A 21,819-nucleotide genomic window follows, 5' to 3' on the forward strand; every position below is an offset into this window, starting at 1 on the left:
ACTAATTATTGTGTAACTGTATATTGAATAATTCATGTACTCTCTTGAATTTTATATACACAAACACACATACACACACACACATTTCATTAATGTGCTAAGCCACCTTTATATTACTTTGGGTTTTTCTGGGGTTTTCTATTCTGTTCTACTGTTTGTTTATTTTTATACCAGTACGTCACTGTTTTTGATTACTGTAGCTTTCTAGTATGTCTCTGTATCTGCTGAGAAAAGGCTTCCTCCTTCCACATGGGCCCATTACACCTGTAGTTTGTTTTCTGTTCGTTTGTTTGTTTTAATTTTTTGACTAGCCTAGCATGCATAATTTTATCAGATAGATTGTAAAATATTTTTTCTCAACTACCAAACCTCCCTTCCCAAATACACACCCAAAGAGAGAAACCCCATTGTGATTTTCATTAAGATTGCAATGATTTCTGAAAGTATTTTCAAACAAATCAACATCTTTATAATATGTTCCCAGCTAGGAACACCTTAAATCTCTCAGTTAAAGTTCATATTTTCATATAAATACTATATGTTTCTTAATCAACTTGTTCCAATGTATTTTATACTTTTTATAAATGAAAATTTTTCCTCAGTTGTATTTTCTAATTGGGTATTGTAAGAGGAAAACTAGTGATTTCCCCCCCATTATTAATATTAATATTGTAACAACAACCTTACTTATTATTTTTAATTATTTCTGGTGTGCTTTCTCAATTGATTCATTTGGTTTTAGAAGATATAGAATTATATTATTATCTAGTAGTGAGAATTGTGCTAACTTCTTTACAATACTTGTACTCCTCACTCTGCTCTCTTGAATAATGGCACATCCACTGGGTAGAATGACTCTCAAACTTCAGTTTTAAGCTTGACCCTTAATTCACCCAAACTGACCATTTATCATAATACCAATCTTTTCACCAAAGCAATTGGTTCAAGGATGAGTAACACCGGCCCAGACTCAATGGGGCCTTGCACAGCACCAGCCACAGTGTTGTTTTTTGTTTGTTTGTTTGGGGTTTTTTTAGGGTTTGGCATGTAATTCAAGAGTTTTCCAGGTTTTCAGAAGAGGAGCTCTCTCTTTTTCTGGACTGTGAGATAGAAACACATGGAAGGCCTGGGACCTCTGTGGCCATTTTGCTCCCATGAGAGAAGCAGCCCAACACACAAAGGAACCCAGAGTTGAAAGACCTGAGAGAAATCAAGCAGCAACACTAAAACAAGCCAGGCTTGAAATAAAACCTATCCTGCAACTTTAGAAGAGCATTTTTTTTAAAGCCAGTGAGCATTATTTGCAACTCAAATGATCCTAATGGATACACCAGCTCAAGGCTGTATTCAAGAAACACACCTAAAACAGAACGACAAAGAAAGTTTGAAACTAAGGCATGTGGAAAATTACACCAGGCAAATGTATGCAAACAGAAAGCAAAAATGGCAGAATCAAAATCAGTTAGGAAAAATTCAGGATTCAGTCCATTAAGCAGGGAAAAGAGGCATATTATGACATCTCTAAGTACAGCTAATGAATTCCTGTACATCACAAACTACAACAGCAAAACACAGAAAGCAAAACTCTGACAAAGAGGTATAGCCATCATAAAAATCACAGTCATAGTGGGGAATTTTGCCTCAGAATTTGATGATCAAGCAGACACAAAAAGCAAGGATATAGAGAATGTAAATAGTACAAAAAAGACAATGTAAAAAAAAAAAAATAACATTCTCCCTCTCTTCTTTACCAAAGACAGAACTGGAGTATCATGAATGACCCACCATTGGGAAGGGTCTAGGCTGAGTTAGTTTTACTGCAGAGTCTAATCTTTAAAATAACAAATAAAAATTTAGGTAGTCTTCCTCTCTATTTCAGTTCTCACTATGCAACTTAGGAGCTGAATATATTCAGAAAATTTCAAAAGATCCTTTGGTTTCTGAACTCTTGCTACTCACCATCCAAACCTCAGAGACCAAATATGATCAGATTTTGTGGTATCTCTATCTGAACTTCTGCTTTCTGAACTCAGGTACCAGATAAATTTGAATGTTGAAGGAATATTTGCAATTCCTATTTTATTTATCTTATTCAAAATATTCTAGACTCCCAAAAATGATTGAAAATTACCAAGATGGCCTACTAAGCTAACACAAGAATACCCAAGTTAATAACTTTAAAAAGAAAAAAAATTCTTATGAAAGCAAATGCTCCCACAATATTAGTATGTTGAATACATCCAGTCACAACAGAAAAATATAGCATGACCATGTAGATATATTTTAGAAAACTATAATTATTATAGTAACAATTCAAAAGAAAAATACTATGTCTACAGATGCAGAAATATATTTATATAAATATCACAAAAAACTCCTAATAAAATCTCTGAATAAAATAAGAACACATTATCATCTTTAATTTATCTAAATATACGCATTCATATTTTTGTTTTATATTTCTTTTAAGAAATGTAACTATATTAAAGAACTTTTAATAAAAAACAATAAATATTTTATAAATGGTAAAAATTTTGAAGTCATTGCCATTAAAATCAGAATCAGATCAGGAATTCCTTTTATCATTATTATTTCTCAAAATTATTTTGGATGATCTGAATAATGCAATAAGGCAAGACAACAACAGTGTGTGTGTGCGCGTGCGTGTATAAATGTTTATTTGCAAGTTGTATATTATATGTTTAAAAATTCCAAGACATAAAACTAAAAATTATTAAGACGAATAGGTAAACTTGGGACACCTGGGTGTCTCAGCTGGTTGAGCGTCCAACTCTTGGTTTCGAGTCAGGTCATGATCTCGGGGTCGTGAGATGGAGCCCCATGGTGGGCTCTGCGTCAGGGAGTCTGCTTGAGATTCTCTACCTCTCCCTCTGCCCCTCCCGCTGCTCATGCTCTCAATCTCTCTCTAAAATAAATAGATAAAATCTTTTTTAAAAAAGTCTAATGGGAAAACTTGGCAAAGCATTTATATTATGGAGTTAGAAATGGACATATATAGTTACCACACATACAGTAGAGATATAGAGTATAAACATAATCTAAAAATATATTTAACAAGAAAATAATATATGAGAACAATACGTAAAGAAGCAAGATATGAATGAATATGAAGATAAAATTTTCCTACATGGAAAGACTTAATATCACTAAAATGTTAATCCTTCCAAATCAGAACATAAATTTAATACAACAAAAATAAGAACTTCAAAAGGCCTCCTTTAAACCTTGTTGTATACATTAAATATTTTATGATATAAAATTTTAGATATAATAGAAGAAAAATATTCTAAATAAAGGAATTCCTGAGTATAAAGTATAAATGCCCAATAAGCTCCAGAAATAATTTAATAGAATTCAGACCTCCATTTATGAGGTATGAGAAAGCCTGTCCTTACCAACACAGAACAAAGAATTAGAAGTAATAATGTAAATGAAAACCTATCTTCTTACTACCTTATCTTAAAAAAATCAAACATAACCAACACAGGTGAAATTCACTGAATACATTTTAGATTCCATGCCCTCATCCCTTGAGGTAGCCACTCTCCTGAATTAGAAGTTGACCATTCCCACTCATTGCTTTATATTCTCACGACATGTTGGACACATAGAAATGTTGACATGTTTTTAAGCTTGACATAAATAATAAAAACCTGCATGCATTCCTCTGCCATTTGTTCATTTTATTTTGGAAAATAGTATGTTTACAAGATGTTGATGTATCATTTATGCCAGCTCATTCTAGCTTTTCATCTTCCATTACACACATAATTCCCGTGTTGGGTCTCCACATCTGTGAGTGCCTAGTTAATTTCTTTCATTGCTTTGTATTTTTCCACTGCCTTCTGTGTGGTTTGTCTCATGCCTCTCCTCCACGTCGCTGATCATTTTTCAATGTTGATTCTGTTTTTCTTTTTGATTTTTAAGCAGTTTTCGTTTTGAAACTGATCATATTTTCCCCTTTAATTTCTTTCTTAAGTATGCCAGTTCTCCTTTCCACTCACCATGACTTTCAGTCCTTTGAGAGGATGGAGGAAATTTAGTCTATTGTTTTTATTTCCTGAAGTAATTATTATTCTGATGCGCATAATGCAGCTTTCTTTTACATGTCATATTTCTTTTACATTTTTTAGAAATGATATGTAAGGAAATCCCATTTTTCCTGCTTCTTATTCAACTTTATCTAGCACAACTTCATCTGGTCCTGATATCTGCCCAGTAGTATTGGTAGATTACCATCACATCCGTTCAATGTTTATCTGGTCCCCTTGAGTGGCCCCATAGGACTTGGGCTGGAAATCTGGACATTTGAAAGACTGTAATATTTTTCAGTCATTCAGAAAACTGAGGAGGGAACAGAAGGTAGACATAGGTGGTGAGCAGCTAAAGCCCAGGTATGGGTACCTTGTCTCTAGGCACTCTCCCGACAAATGTCTTGATTCACACCCCAGCCAATCCCGTTAAGACAAACACCTCTTAAATTCCTGTCATTCTTGCCCTTCATGGTGAAAAATTAACTCCACAGGAAACCAGGTAAGTGTGAGAGCCCTTGGCTCACAGGCCTTTTATTAATGGTTACTGCTTACTTATCTCTGTTTAGTCAACTTTTCTCGGTAGACGTTTGACTTTCAGGTACTCTCTGTCCCCTTCCCCTGATTGTCTTCTAGGTTGCCCCTTTCTAAGAACAGGGTAAGGAATACTGTCCCTGGTTACCAGGTTTTTCTTCCCCTCCAGCTCCCTTATTCCTCAGTGGGGTGGAAGTACACTCAGAGTAGGGACCCTTCCCTCCAGTCCTCAGCCCTCTGAGAATCATTAGGCCTCTAAAACCCCAAAATTTATTCCCAATAACTGTACCAACTGAAATGAAGCTGGGTCTATGTTAACGTTGTCTTTGCTAGAACTGTCCTTGTTTAGCAAACAGATGTTCTGAGTCTGTGGTACGAGGCCGGGGCTGGTCTCTAGCTGAAGAAGCATTGATACAAACCTGGGGTTTTCGTGGGGAACAGGAGATTGTGTACTCTGGTGTGATGTGAATCACCCGGGGATCTTGCTAAAACTACAGAGGCGGGGGCTGAGAATCTGCCTCCCTAATTAGCTCCTGGATGATGCCCAGGTTGCTGACTGCAAACCACACTTTGATTAGAAAGGCTGTGTTTTAGTCAGGGTTTTTCAGAGAAACAAAACCAACAGGCTATATATCTAGAAGTGTATTATGAGGAGTTGGCTCATACAGTTATGGAGGCTGAGAGGTCCCACGATCTGCAGTTTGTGAGCTGGAGATCCAGGAAAGCCAGTGGTGTAGTCCAAGGCCCAAGGGCCAGAGAGCACATGGTGTAGATTCCTGTCCCAGCCTGAGGGCCTGGGAACCAGGAGCACGGAGGGCAGGAGAAGATTGATGTCCGGGTTCATGCAGTCAAGCAGAGGGAGAATTCAACCTTCCTCAGCCTTTCTGTTCCATTCGGCCCTCACCGGATTGGATGATGCCCACACACATTGAAGAAGACCATCTGCTTTATTCAGTCCACCAATTCAAGTGCTAATCTCTTCCAGAATCACTCTGAGGGATGCACCAAGTGATGGTTAACCATGTGGGGTATTTGGGCACCCCACAGCCCAGTCAAGTGGATACCTGAAATGAACCATCACAGCCTGTGAAGCAAGATTCCGGCTGGCCAAAATATTGAAAATAACAAATATTTATTAAAATACTGACTTCATTCACTAAATGCTCTCCACGGAGTACTTCATCTAACTGTCGTGACGCTCTGAGGTAGGGACTATATTATTTCCATTTTATAGGTGAGGGAAGTGAGGCCCAGACTGGATAACTTATTTGAAATTAAACATCTAGCCACTGGCAGAACTGAGCAACCTGACTTCAGAGTCTCACCTTGGAACACCTTTTCTCTCAGTGCAAACTTGAGGCTCTCGGTTACTCCACTAGTCCACAGAAACCAAGGGTCTCACCATGGTTATAATCACTAGGTTTTTGCTTGGTGAAATGGGAGGGGTGTTGGGGAAGATGGCCTGGGAGTTTGCTCTGAAATGTAAGACAGCGTGTGTGCTTCCTTCCAGATAGAGAGGGAGACAGAGCTCTACTGAGGGAAGGCAAATGAGAGCAGGGAGAGAGGAAACAAGAGAGCAATTGGTGAGAAAAGAGAAGGCAGAACTTGGTGTCCTCATACTTCAATTTAGAGAAGAGAGAACTCCCACCTAGCAGAACCTTGAAATAAAATTTCCTCAGAAAGCCCCAGAAAAGTTGTATCCTTACAAGTCAAAAGGATAAGGGGAACTTGGGCTTCCCTCTCACTTCCATGGGCAAAGTTCTGCTACTTCGGATTCAGCATTTTGCGATGCTTCCCAACCACCCCCCAAAGACCGCCAGGGTTCAGACCCCTTCCTCTCCATTCCAGAGGCCTTTGTGCAGAACTCTGAGTGAGAAACATACCCTCATTCATTTGTTTATTTGTACTTCTCCCATCCTAGACTGCCATATTTATTTATTTATTTATTTATTTATTTATTTATTTATTTATTTATTTAATGTCTTTATTTGGACAAGGCCCTAGCTTCAGTGCACACCTTGAACTCTACGCACACTGGAATGCTCTATTCACCGAACTTACACAGCATTCCCTTTCCATTAGTGGTATCCCTCAACCCACGCCAGGCTCATTAGAACTCCACTGGTCTTATGACACCTCCCCTAAATTAAACATTTCACTCTGCGTCTTTATCATGACTCAAGCTGTTCTTTGTTACTGTCAGGTTTTATCAGTCCCTTTTCTCCATTAGATTTTAAACTCTGGGTGGTTATGACTATGTCTTCATGACTTTTGTCTTCTCGTTAGAGCTGAGCTGAATCCTGCACATTGGCTGGTGCTCATAAAATCAGATATTAAATGCATAAGAAGAAAGAAAAGAAAAAGAGCTGCAAACACAGCGAATGTGCCTGGATTGGCTAAAACAGACTCAAAGCCAGCTTAAAATGAAGTTTTACAAGCCTCAAAGCCTCCTTTCAAGAGATCTTCCAGATCCTTTCAAACACAAGATCCCTCCAGATGCTAACTTCTTTTACTGAAGAGAACGAGCCATGCTTTTCCCTGTTCTTTGGGAACTTCGCATGCACCAGGGGCTAGATTTACCTTTGAACTCAGATCAAAATAAAAACCATAACTGAAGGAAAAACAGTTTTTTTAAACAACAACAATAAAAAACAGAAATTCAGAAAGAGATTTAAAAGAACAAAAATTGGTTAAATTCTGCTTTGTTTGAGGGCAAGATTCGACTTCATGCCTAAAGACGGAATGAATGCAGTGCTGACCTCCAGGCATTATTGATTTCTTCTCGAACGGCCTCCATGGGCCATGAGAGCCCTTACAGAAGGCCTAGAATAAGGTGGCTACTTGTGCTTCTCTGTTACAGGATGAGGCAAGAGCTTTAGTGATTTCCTTCTTTTCCCCTAATTCCTCAATGCTTTTGTTTTATACAAATTTCCTATTTCTGCCTTGAGACATCATGACTGGGGGAGAGAGGCTGTGTGGGTCATGCCCAGAAAGAGAACGCAGAAAGCCATGACAATTAAAGAGGAAAAAATGTGGATTCTGTAAAAAATTCATAGCAATTGTGCACAAGACAAATTTATTTCTTTGGCCTCTAAAATAACTGTCAGTAAGAAACGACTTGTAGCTGAGTTTACGAAGTAAACATAAAATGTTATTAAAACTTTAGGTTCTCAGTGCTCTCTGTGTGTCTCCTCTTCCCTTAGAATGATTTATTTCACTCATTTTTTTTTTTAAATGAACACAACACAGAAATTCAGATCTTTAGACTAGGCTCCAAGATTTCAGAAACTTAACAGCAAAACAAAACACAACAACAACAAAAAATACTTCCAGCAATTTAAAATATTTCATGGAGTGCCTACTCAAAACATAGTCTCCATTCGGCCAGAGTTTGGGAAACTGGCATAGACAAGCAAAATGAATCCACGGCTTGCTGCCAGCTTTTTTTTTTTTTACTAAACATCAAGACTTCTTACAATAGAGGGATGTTTTGTGATTGTCTTATCACGACGGGAGAAAAGTTCTTATTTTTTTATTTCAACCAAACTCTCCCAGCCTAGACCCATTTTATTCCTCCTCAACACTCAACATCCTGAGTTTATGTGTAGAAAAAAGAATTTTATCTACTACAGATGACAGGCCTTACAAGGGGGAAAACAGCAAAGAAAAGACCACCATCCTCCCCACAAATCATCCCGCACCGGCAGCCAAAGTTTACGTCGAACGTGCTCCTTTTCCATCTCCTGCACTAAGTTGTCCCTGTTGAGAAGTGCTCGGCACCTGGCCCCTGAGCAAATGTCCTGAGCGCTCTCCTGAATTACTGATTCACACTGAGTATCTTTTGGCCATTAATCACCACTTGCAGCTCCGCCAGGAACAGCTCTCTGGTTCCCCCGTGGTCGGGGGAGAAGTATATTTAAGTGCTAGAGAGAGACAGAAAATGCTATTTTTCCTCAGATAAAAGAATGGAGTCAGAAGGCGTTGAGAAGGCATCTAAAAAGAAAATCGGAAGCAAATTCAACACTCAAGATAGATATAAACCACAGATATAAAACAGGCCAGTGTGTAAGCTCCTGGCTCTTCTGCACTTGCTAACACGAAGTTCTGCGGCTATTCCTGGAGCCAGACATACACACATGCTCTCATTCGAGACCACAGGAGGGTGGTCAGCACTCACGGGCCCTACATTAACCCCCGCACAGCTATTATCTATCCCATCCCGGATCCCCAGCAGCCTCCGAGGTGGATAACCTCCCCCAACCACTCAGGGCCACTGCCGTCTGCAGTCCGGCACTTCTCAGGTTGGAGACAGTCAACGTGGCAGCCTTTCCACGGGCCGGCCGCAATCGTGTTCATATTCCTGCGGCAAAATGTGTGGACGGATACAGAAGTGGGAGGAAGACTCCTTCTTCAGGTCAGGTATCCCTGCCAGAAGGGTTTTTGCCAAACCTAGATTCCTAAAACAAAACAACAAAAACCCCACCAAAAACCTGTCTTCAGAGGCTGAATGTTAGAGTTGAAGATCGGATGTATCATCACCTCCATCTTACAGGTAAAGAAAATGGAACTGGGAGAGGGTAAAGTGCATCGCCTCTGGGCACGGGGCAGCAGGGTTTGGGCCAGATTCCAGCAGGAAAACTCGGACTCCAGAGCCTGTGTCTAAACCCCACTCTCCTGCCCCTCAGGCTTTCTTTGGATGTCTAAGCAAACACAGGCGCCTCTGCAGTCTTTCTGCTTGTCCTGAAGACTCCGTCTGTCCTCTCTCTTCCTCATCGCGTGCCTTTCTCTGCAACCTCACCTGGAAAATGATGGTAGAGAGAAGAAGAAAAGGAAAACACTGTTTTTCCTTCAGGGAGAGCAGAAAGAGGCAGCTCCAGCCTTGGTTCCCTTATTCCTTTGGGAATCCCCAGAGAAGGAGCTTGGTGGGGAGAATGGGGGGGGGTGGAGGAGGAAAGGGAGGGAGGGGAAGGGAGGAGAGGGGACAGTGGGAGGAAGGGGAAGGGGAAGGAAGAGAGAAAGGACCTGGGAGCCTGGGATCAGAAATGACCGAAGCATTAAAAACCTCCTAATAATTCGAGACGTCTCCATCTAGAGCACAGGAGGCGGTTCAAGGGCAGAGTTCGGAGGAGAGGGTGTGCCGCCCAGTAATGTGGAAAAACCTGAGAATGACACGGGACAGAAGAATGGGGGTTTGAACAACGTAGCTCTCCAGGGATAGGGTGACCCCGTGTCTGCAGCAGGGGGATATGAGGAGCCGCGGCGTGTGCATGGTCGAACGGCTTACATGCAGACCTCCGGCCTCTTGCACGTGCCCCTCCTACCGTCCTACGGTCTTAATACGGTTTGTCCCAGCGGAGAAGGGAGTGCACCTGACACAGCACCCAGCAATGCCCACGGGAGCATGTGCTTTAGGAGTGTGTCTCTTGGTGCCTATCAAAGCAGGAAAAGGGTTGAGACCCATTGCTTGCATTCTTGATTTGAAATCCTAATGGCTAACCTTGAGCTTGGTGGCCAAACTCAGGCCAGAAAATAATCAAGCCCACACAAATCGGAGTCTCACATGGGCACAGCCTCTATAACCCAGCCTTCAAACCCGGGCAGCTGCCCCCTACGGCCATTGCGTCCACAGTACTCTCCTGGGCGCTGAATTCAAAACGGGCATTTCATCTAGGTCTGATCTTAAAGGTGGGATTTTAACAACACCCTTCCTTTCTTTAATGGGAGGCTCGATTTGCTTCTTTGTCCCTTCTAAACGTTGGGGTTTGGATTCTCCACCACCACCGTGTGCCTAGGGCCGTGCAGTTGGCCAGTGTGTACGTTGCTGTTTCCAACAGGAATAGATAACCTCACATCTGATCAAAGAGAGTCCTGGCACAGAGGCAAGGCCTAACTGGGGCTGATTGGAAAAGCGGACGAAAAACCTCCTTTCCCGGGTCATCAGTTCTGCCCGGGGCGCTCCTCTAAACCAAAAAGGATAAGGTTTTAAACGTTAGTTACACAGGGGCATATTTTCTGGTGTGATGACAGTGGAAAAGGAAATATATTTTTTTCTCTGTAACGCTCTTTTATCAAAATCAGTAGCCAGGCATCAGAAGAAACCATATTTAAAAAAAAATTTTTTTTTTAAAGCTACTCAGCATATTTCTTTCCCTGCACTAATTTAAGAAGGGCGTACAAAGGAATACACGTAACACTGAAATGTATATGGAGATTCTCCTTTCGTACCATTTCTTAAATCTTACTCTTCTTTTCGGTGCCAACTCTACCCATTCTCGTCTCCCAGCAGACACATATGTAGCTCGCCCACCCAACACCCACCCACACAGGAACACAAGTCTATGTTTTGTTCCCCTGAAATCAATTTCTAGTGAAATGAAAGTTTTCACAGAAAAAAAAATGCTACATTAAACCAGAGTTGTACCCAAGATAACTGAAATATATTTTTACTCTAATAACACCCTAAAGCCTTTTAACTATGAGAAAGTCAACTAATAACTCCATTTCAGTTAGCTTTATCAGAACTTTAATTATTGCCTAGCGTAGTGTTATACCAGATGACTAAGTTTAAAAATAAGTTTGTCCAGCCACACGATTAACTGTTTTTATTTTATTCTACACAGTAGAGTGTTTTCCTATCTAAGTTGACAAGGTCAGCGTGAGTAGGAGGAAGGAAGAGAAACAAAGGGGCACTCATTAAGAAATGAAGGCAGGACTTTCCTCATGAAAACAGAAAGCCAAAAACACACCTTTCAGAGCCAGAGAATTATAGCCAGCATTTTGATAAAAGAATGAACTTTAATCCACACAGATTAATCTGAGAAATCTTCTGGGAGAGATGCCATAGATTATTGCCATAAATATTATTAGCAGACTCACGAGGCTATAATCACTATCTGTATCCATGATACCGAGTTTCGAATTAACATGGTTATTTCACTTGTGTTCCCAAATTTCACATTAGGGAATTTGGCCTGTGGACCTATCATCATTAGGCAAATATATGTATATACACACACACATATGTATATATATGATTCTAGGATAATTACGGTAGGATGGTCAGCATTTACAAGAACAAGTCTGAGGGTTTAGGGGTCTACTTATTTGACCCCACAAAAGGTCCCACGGAGCCTCTGGTAAGTGCTGGCTTTGGATAACATTTCTAGTTCTACGTGAAATGCTCTGTAATATCACTATTGCTTTTCCAATGTATTTTCCCTCTTTTCTTCATTCTCTTACCTTCTCCCCACAGTCTTGCCCTGCCAATTCTAGTCAAATGACCAGAATGATCTGGCTGAATTGGGAAGCTTTGAGAGGGAGTCTTTCCTAAACCCAGAAACTGAGATTTCTGCTTCCTTTTTAGTTTTGCTTGGACTCTCAGATGATGGAGAATCATACCTGCATGATCTGAACGCAACCTCGAAATGCCAAAGTCCTCATCCAAGTTTTATCTAAGCCAAAGGAAGGCAACCTAAACTGGACAGGTACAGCTCGTTTCAAACTGTTTGGAAGGAGACAGCCTTACTCCTTGGGCTGGGAGCTTAGATGGGGTAGAATTCTTGGGAAATATATTTGAGAAAGCACATTTTCATTCATCTTTGAGAAGGAAGTGGAACCAGAGAAATCTCCATTTTTATGTCCTGACATCAGGAACTTTACCTGCCAGCACTTAAAAGGAGCAAGTGTTCCATGATTTTTGAGTGACTGGATGATGAAGGTTAATGTTACCCCTGCTCTTATCTCCTACATACAAAGAAAAGGCCACCGGCTCTGAATGACAAAAGGTCTCCTACTATAGTCTCAGGTTTTGTAAGGAATAGGCCTTTCGGAAAACTGGATTTTCCCGGTATCTAAATGTCAGCAAGAAAAGCCGTTCTGTGTTCAGTGCTGTCTGTCAGCTTGCCTCCTAGACCTCCTACCAAAATACTGAGCCTCTTGCTGGGCCTGTGTCATACTGAACACCAATGCTCAGGGTCTACGTTGTGGTTAGAGAGTTTAAAGAAATCGGACTTTTTCCCCCCCTCCAAATTCAGGTCTTCTTATCAGCCTGTTTATTATGATTTGTAGTTCTCTCTAAAATGAAGAGGGAAAAAAAAATCCAGCTGGCTGTCCTGGTAACACCAAGCTCTGCTGAGTGCTATGGCGCACGATACCCGGGAAACTAAGTAGAAAGTGGTGGGGTGGGGGGTGCACGCAGTCAGTGAAGTGTCCTCTGTCTTCAGCTCAGGTCAGGCTCCCAGAGTCCTGGGATTGAGCTCTGAGGCAGGCTCCATGCTCAGCGGGGAGTCTGCTTCTCCCTCTCCCACTCCCCCCTGCTCATGCTCTTTCTCTCAAAAACAAATAAATAAAATCTTAAAAAAAAAAAAAAGTGGTCAGGAAAACCACTGCCAGAAACCAGGTTTATTGACTTTCTAATAGTGTTTGAGAGCACCAAATTACAGTTACGTATTTGGGGAGAAACGAGCCTGGAAGGATTTTGGAATTCATTCAATTATTTGAATGGAATGTTCTTTTCCAAGATATCTCCTAGTCTGGTTCTCTGTCTCCTTCTAGTTTCTGCTCAAATATCATCTTATCAGTGAGGCCTTCCCTATTTTACGTAAAATAGCAACCTGTGCCCCCCCCCCCAGCCCAGCACTCCCTCTCCCTCTTTTCACTGTTGCACAACCGGTCGGATGTTCACGGCACCAACACAGCACCCTGTTCCTTCACACCCTCAGCAGGCCTTCTACTGGCTCGCTCTCTGAGGGTAGGTATTTTTGTCTGGCTCACAGCTGCATCTCCAAGTGCCCAGAACAAGCCTGGGCATACAGTCGATGCTCAGTAAATACCTACGGACAAACAGATACACTAATTCTAACATCTTCTAAAGCTCTGGTCTAAGAGTCCCCAAGTTTAAGGTCTTCCTATCGAATGGGAAAACCAGACCTGAATGCAAACAATCGCAACAGGGTGGGATCAGAAAGCAGTGTGCTGGGATGCAATCCTGGTCAGGGGCTGCTGCTTGACTCAGGACAAACTTGGATTCTAGCCTCGAACCGTCCCCATAGCTCTACGACGTTGGGCGAGCTCTCTAACTTCCCCGGACCACACGGGGGATGCTCACAAGTGCTGATACTCAGAAAACCTACAGGAAGTGCCTGCAGCAGCAGGTCAGAAATTTCCAGAAGTAGCGCCGCAGAGCAGGGGGCCTAAGGCTGTCCGGTGCTCCTGGGATAGCTCGTCGGTAAGAGGACAGAGCCTGGAATAAATGAAAATCCTCTTCACCACGCCCACAGTGAAGTGCCGTCTTCAACGTGCCTATGCTTAACGAGTGAAACTGTTTTTGAAATGAGGATTGAACCCACTAGTGAAATGAATGCGTATTTGGGGTGGGGCTTCTCCAATCCGAAATGCGTTATTGACGAGTCTCCGCTGACCTTCCTTCCATCTCCACGGAGCTGCCATCCTCTCTAAGTTGGAGTGTCAGGGGAAAAGTCCAACTGGTATTCAAATATGAGGTCTTACTGCCCATCGCCATCCTCCCCATCACCACCACCATTGCTCTGGCAACAGAGGTTCCGTGAATCAGTACATATGGTCCTTCTCAGAAAAAGAGTTAATTCCAGATCTGGTTCCAGACCAGGTTCCAAATCAGAACACGAAATCTATAAGGAACACAGGGAGTAAATCCCCTTTTCAGTCACTAGTGGATTTTTTTCCTTTCCCTCTCCCTCAGATCCCAAACTAGTAACAGTCTCCTCAGGACAAATCTTCCCATCCCCGCATTCAAGAATCTTTAAAGACAGGGACGCACAGCTCTCGGGTTCAATCAGTTTCACAACTGATTGTGCCGTATCTTAGGTGAATATTCTAATTGCTCTTTGGCAACTGGGAGTTGAGAATTTTGAGACGGGAGGAAGTGCTCAAGGCTAGGACTCGGCTATACATACAGGCTATACGTACATAACACTCTTCTCTTGTATCTGCAAAATCGACCATAGTGGCGTAATCAGGCTAACTGAAAAAGGGGGGGCCTTATGTCAATTTGGCATGATTACGACCTCTCAGTTGATCAAGATTCTGAAGTTCCAGCCTAATAACAAATACCAGGCGATCCTCAGGAAGCTTGTGAGTCAGTGATATGACTCAAATTTTACTACTCACTCTAAAAGACGAAAAGCCATAGCAAATGGGGCAGGGATGTATAATATTAGTAACCACTAAATCATAACTAGTTGAAAGGCAACAGATTCTTCTGGCGACAATTTGCTTTGTGTTTAAAGTAACCATTACCGCATGTTTAGGAAGCAAAAATAAAGTAGTAAGGAGAGAAGTGGGAAAACAACTCCTTTCTAATTTGAGGCCTGGCTCCACAACCATATTTCTTAATCAAATTTTAAGTGCCCCCAAAAGGAGTTTTCTGGGGTAGTAGAAATGGTCTCTCCATTGGGGTGTGGATCACATAGGTGCACGAAAATCTACTGAGCTCTTTACATTTAACTTTACATTTAAAAATATTAAATTTTTACATCAATTTAAAGAAAAACAATCAGGTAGCCCACACCTTGGAACTTTTGTCTAGGAGGTACTTCCACTGGAAATATAAACCTAAAATTAAACTGGTTTTGTTTTTAATTCTGCTTAATAAACACTGCAGAAATGGCAAGGACTATAACAACAAGAAGAAACTGTGGAACATTATCAAAGATATGCTTGAATTTGAATTGTGCTTTCCTATGCCATGAAAGCGCCCCTAATCTAGGAGCTCACACTTGCTGTGCCAAACTTTGAGAATATGAAAGTCATTATTGTCTGTACCAAAACAAATCATGAACGACCTAGCTGTTCTGAAAAACATTCTTGAGTTCTGTTTGGGTTCCTTTCGGACGGGAAAAGGTGTTCTAACTCCTTGACACATTGACTAGGAAGTACACACTGTGCTGGGGGCTGCGCCCTTATCCAAAGAGGTAATAGTTTAACATGGGCTATAAAAGCGAGGAGACTGTTCTATCTGCTTATAGTCTGGGTTTAATTATTAATAGCACCCTGTTTCACTCTCCAGAGTCACAGTTCAGCTGATAAACTTCTTGATCAAATTACATTGGTTCCTCTCTACCCACAAAGCCTCACAAGCTGCGGCCTTCCTTCCTTAAGCCCCTCCACGCCACTCAATCCCTCCCAAGCACCACGTACTCTCCGGCCAGACTGCGCACGGTTCTCTATGCCACCTTCTTCACGCAAACCCCCGCTCATCCCACAGACGCAGCTCCTGTCCCTTCCTCTGGGAAGCTCCATCACAGCTCTCAGGACACCCCTTCACCACTTCCTTCCCTCGGTGCGTATCTGGCCCAGTTTTTCTGTATGTTTGGTAACTTCTCTCTGCCACTAGGCTCGAAGCCCCCTGAGGGCAGACATGGTGATCATTTGTGAATCCTGAGCTTGGCACGGTCCGTGGCACAGAAAGGGACTTAATAAGTAGCTAATGAATGTGGTAGATACAGGACCAAACACCAATCATATTCTAACTATTAGAAAGGATCCCAGGAGGGGAGCCTGGGTGGTGCAGTTGGTTAAGTGTCCAACTCTTGATTTTGGCTCAGGTCGTGATCTCAGGGTCATGAGGTAAAGCCCCAAGTTGAGCCCCACATCGGGCTCCGCGCTCAATGCGGAGTCTGCTTAAGACTCTCTCTCCCTCTCCCTCTGCTCCTCCCCCACTCCGTGTGCGCTTGCACACACGCGCGCGCTCTCTCTCTCCAATAAATCTGTAAATCTTTAAAAACATAAAAAGAAAGAAAAGAAAGGATTCCAGGAGATGTTAAAGGACAGAGTCATGGGGGAAATGCGAGAGTCTGGGAGTTAGAAGAGAGCTTGTGTCTAATGCTTCAGTATTACATAACGCCTCCATCTCTAACTCTATAACCATAGCTACTGTCTCAAGGGATAACTGTCCTGACAACACAGACTGGCCACCTTAAGCTTGTTTTAATTAGTTCCAAATTATTACTCTTCCATCACAATCTTAAACATTATAGGAACACACTAATTCGTAAGGCTATGCACAACTCCAAGCAGGCCTGGACCACACAGGGACTTTAAGATGCAAGACTTCTGAAAGGGTCAGAGGAATTTTACCTATGAGTCTCTTGAGGTTCTTTTAAGAATGGGGCCCTTTGTGTCCCATATTACTGCAAAGTCAATTAGCAAGAGGCTCTGCCGGCTGAGTACCTACTTCACTGAGGTCTGCAGTAATGCTGCACAACCCGCATCAAGAGATTCAACGAAGGTACGTCCACACAGAGAAAGGGACTTGAGTTTAAACTAAAAAGAACACGTGGTCGCTGATTCATTTATGACTAACTAGAAGAAGTCAATTACATTGCTAGTGATTCAAGCAAACGTTGCATCAACTTACACCCCAAGGAACTCAAACCCAGACTGATAACTTCAGACAAGGCTGCTTTTCGTTGCAGTAGAGGAAGTACTCACACCACTCTAGATTAAGAAGAGATTGAGAACCACTGAGTTCTGTTTGCAAACCACTGTTTGAAACAAAAGCGTGGCCAAATACCAATGGCTTGAAGGACTGCAAACCCTGGGAAAAGTCAACTTACTTTATGTAGCAGAGAAACGGCAGGATTAAACGAGATAAGCACACATACGTGCGCCGCACTGGGCTGCCTGGCTGCACACATTTGGTTCTTCCATCTCTCAATGTAAGGTGTTCAATACAGACGGACGATCTGAAGGGATTCCTTCTTTTGTGCCCTTTACTGAGAAAACAGCTCTGCAAAGCCCACTATGTTAATGACCCAGCTCAGGAAAGTCTGGGAAATAAATAGGCAATGCCTGGGTTGTCTGTAGTTCCACTTTTAAAAAGGAGTCCATTTTCCTTCCCACAGTATTTCAAAAACACAAGTACAATTCTTACAGCTATTGGCTAAAGCCGACTTTCAAGAAACTGAACAATCGCAGTGATGCCCAATTTTCAAGAAACCAAGAAAACAATCCGCTTAATTTGCCTCCATGAGATAGAGTATTCAACTTCCAAGAATCTAACTCTTCTTTGCTAGATGTTTTCATGTTTAACGCACTTCTTTGTATCCCGTTTGATATATGGAGTGGTGGACACAGAGAGGCTAAGCAAACTGTCCCAAGTCCCAAACTGGTAGCTGCTACAGGCCTGCACTCCAGCTCATTCTTCTGAGTCCAAGACTAGTGTTCTTTACACTGAGTCCCAAATGCCTCCTAAAGAAAGAAGACTCATTTTAAGACAGTTCTATGCCTTGTGAGCATGGACAGCGAAAGGGCTTCAAGGCTGAAAATGACCAAAGATGGCTAGCTAGCAAGGAGAAATTAAAACCTGCATGTTCCAACACTGTGAAACACCATGAATAAATCGTATTTCTCAATATACCAATAGTTAAGAGCTCGGGTTCCGGGGTCAAAGTGGCCCAAGTTCAAATTTATGAATGAGCTATTTACTAGCTGTTTGACTCTGGGGCAAATTACTTCAACTCCCTAATAAGCCTCAGCTTCCCATCTACAACATGAAGATTGAAAAATACTGACCTACCTATCTGCCAACCTTACCCAGTTGTTGGGAGGTCAAATAAGAAATGTATGTTGGTAACTTGAGGGCTCGCGCGTGTAATTTATAGGAAATACGATTCCATTTAGTCTATTGACTCGAGGGGACAACACTGCCATAAATCAAGACAGGAAGATGTATCCAATCCTGTTTATAGTGTGGCGGTCAAATCTTGTCATTTTAGGTTTATGCCCATTTACAGAATCTTCTCAGAGAAAGTCCAGTTTGCAGTCATCTTTCCTTCCGACAAATTTAGAGATTGCTCAGAACCAGAGAGAAAAGATACAAGAGGTTTCTGGCTAACCCATAACTGCTAAAGCTAATTTAATCACTGATGGGCAACTGTGTTAACTCGGTTCTTTTACAACCATGCATGCAAATAAAGGAAATGTTACAAGAGCCCTAACATTTAAAGAGAAAATGTCTAAAAACATAAAATGTGGATTTTGACACATAGCAGTACATAGTTTAATATATAGGAGCACACAGACTTTGAATTGATAGAACACTTAATTTGGGGTTTCTGTTGGCTGTAAAAGAGGTCTTTATTTTACAAATAAGGACCTAAGCAGATAAGCTAAAATTAGACAAGATAACCCTCTTTGAAATGCTCCAACGGCTTCTCATTTGAAGACCTATCACTTAATGTAATAATCACGAGTTATGAAGACAGCACTCATCTACTTTAGTGATATCTAGAGAAACTGTCTCTAAACATTTTTGATCAATGCACCCCTATCAACAGAATACATCCCCAACATATGTGTATTTGTTTATAAAATATACCATGTGCTGGTACAGACACACGTGCAAAATACTTTAAGAGAATGACATAAAGGTACTTTGGAGATCACCTATCTAGAGAATTATTAACACCAAATGTACCCAGAGGTGACCGTGTCTTCTGTTATGATCTGAAACAGTAATTCGCATCTGCCGCGACAGTCCCCAGATACAGGAATGCAGCTAACTTGCAGCTGTTTCCTGCCTGGTGGGCTCCACCGTGATGTCAGGTGTCCTGCCTACACTCCATCACCCTTCGATCTGCAGGAGTGGGGTCACAGATGGCCTTCCCAACTTACAGGTACAAGGAAAGAGGCTAATCATCAAGTAGTTTAGAACAACTTTAAAAATATTCTCCCTTTACAAAATACCTAGAAAAGACGTTAACCGTTGTATTTGAATTTCTGTAAAAATGCCTTTAGGGGCACCCTCTATTTATGCTTCCCAGCCAGTCCTCCCCCAAGCCCAGTCCCCACTTAGAATGGGCCATATATAAACCTGACTAAGGCTTTGACCTGCATGCTCACGAACTGAGTGCAGACTTTGTCCCAGATTCAAGAATTACAGAATCCCTCCAGTAGTATTTCCCAAACTCTCTGCCAAAAGACTCGGCTGCACAAACCTCTCAATATCCATCAACATTAAAATGATAAATATCATGCAAAGGCTCCTATAAAAGCCAGAAGCTGAACTCCAAAATGTTCCTTGTGCGATTATTCAACTGTGAAATGACAGAAAACACTTACAAAAATTGAAAATCCTTAACTGGAAATTAAATTGGAAGCCTTACCATTTTTCTATCAGTCATTTGACACATTGAACAATATCAAAAGAAATCGGTTAGCTAAGGTAAAACTGCCGTCAAAAGACTGGTCCGCAAACGAATTGTTGAGGAAATGGTGTCAATCCTCATTATTGATACAATCGAAGGCTTTTACTTGCTTAGGAGCACCTTAAAACTACAAAATGTAACATCTTGCTTAATGTTTCTTCACTTTATGCTTTTCTCAGAAAAAATAAAAATTGTGTGTGTGTGTATATATATACACACACACAGAAATAGCCAGAAACTGTAACTCATCACGTATAAAGTCCTCTGACCTATCTGCATTAATATAAATGACTTCCGGACTCAGTTAAGCAGCTTAGTTCGGCTAGTAGTACAAACTGTTTCACTACAAAAGTTTTTCACACCATTATGTTCCAACCATGAAAAATGAAGTATTGTTATATTTTAGCAGCAGCCATGCACGGAAGTTCAGCTGCAGACTGAGATGGGACTAAACAATTTGCAGTCCCTATACCTTCAGCTAGAGAAGAAATCTGTTGTTTCAATCCGAAATAAAACTATTGATGAATTCTCCCCATAGCTTACCAATAGCATCTTATCACATTAGCTGAAATATGGATGCAAACGGGAGAGGAATGATCTTTAAACTTTAACATACAGTATACCGTTTTAACCTTTCGTTATTAAACACCAGACTAGTCAGGAGTACTGCTTCCTTTTAACGTGAAGGCCACCTCCAAGATCTGTAGCACCTCTACAAAACAAAATTACTTACTGGTAACAGTGCCTTGAGATCATTTGTGCAACAGTACCAGAAAGCCATTTTCTAGTGGCCTTTCCAGTCTATTAATATAGAGATATTGCCAATTAAGGGTATGGATGGACAAGTGACTCCCATTCCAGACTGAAGGGGAAGATAGCCACATTATCCTGCATGAACTAGGGTAAGCCTTGCTTCAGCATTACAGAGCAAGACAGTACTTACATTTGGAGAAAAGAAAATAATTTTAAAACTACCCATTAAAATTCAGACAGTAACATTCCTAAACATATTGCCGATAATTATTAACTCTTGGTGCCAATGGCAATTAATGATTTTGAAAGCAGTCATCCTTTCTTGAAAGGATTTCTGAGAAACTGTCTTTTCACTCGGGCAGTATAAAAGCCTTTTCAATTATCACTATTACATTTCTTAAAAGCACACAGAAATGACGACATAGGCAGGCCTGGGACACACCTGAGTGTGCATACAGCAGACACTCAAATGTTTCCATCAAAATAGCTAGGCAAAACACTCCCCAGAAGCAATGAATGAGAAATCCCCAACAGCTACTGTACCGTGGACAACCGTCTGGGGAATGTGAGGTTATAGTCACAGCCAACAGCCGGATGCTAGGTCTCAGTGATGTCTGCAAGCCTTCTTAAAGAGGAACTTAACAGCTCCTTACATGCCAGACATCACCTAAACTCTAAAATGAAACATCCATTAAGTTCTCTTCCTACCGCATTTCTTTTTAAGCACCTCAAAGTCTGATGTCAAAATCTTCGAAAATTATTTTCCATCTGAGAATAGGTTCTATGACTCAAGTTTTAGGTACTAGACTATATTCCTCAACTCTCTGGCTACTTTGCCTTCGGGTCCAATGATTCAGTATGCAGAACTTTATCCATCACCTGGCTTCAAAGCAGTTAACCAGATGAGATGCAGTTGGCGAACAATAGTCGTCAGAACTGGAATGAGAGCCGGGAAAAGACTGTACTACCAGTTGTTTTACTGCACATTCAAATCTGAAAAACTGGGAGGCTTTCTCAAAGAACACACTAAAAATAAAACCATAATAATTGGTAAGGGGGTTCCATGTGCTGTGGTTATAATGCGAATGCCCAAGAACGGCCTATGAAGTACACACATCGTTTGTGTTCTAATTACCTGCTTATTCAGCTGTGTATTCCTGTGTAGTCTACAAAATCAGTCATTCATAAATCCCCAAATTTGGCTCTACTGATTTCAAGTAACCTAAACTGCGAAATATTTCCAGGGTGAACATGTTTACATAAATACCTCCCAAAATTCTCTACTTAGCTGTGTA

The 21,819-nt window shown here is 41.4% G+C and overlaps 1 long non-coding RNA gene across 1 annotated transcript; it reads right to left on the bottom strand.

Annotated features, from left to right (window-relative positions):
- Positions 1-3,689: 3,689 nt before the first annotated feature.
- Positions 3,690-21,455, bottom strand: LOC121104402. Its single transcript, XR_005836709.1, has 2 exons — positions 21,068-21,455; positions 3,690-5,650 (listed from the first exon to the last, which is right to left on the bottom strand). It is a non-coding gene; the product is annotated as an uncharacterized LOC121104402 (long non-coding RNA).
- Between the last annotated feature and the right edge of the window lie 364 nt (positions 21,456-21,819).

Source organism: Ursus maritimus, unplaced genomic scaffold (genome assembly GCF_017311325.1).
Source record: "Ursus maritimus isolate PB19 unplaced genomic scaffold, ASM1731132v1 scaffold_21, whole genome shotgun sequence".
Taxonomy (NCBI): domain Eukaryota; kingdom Metazoa; phylum Chordata; class Mammalia; order Carnivora; family Ursidae; genus Ursus; species Ursus maritimus.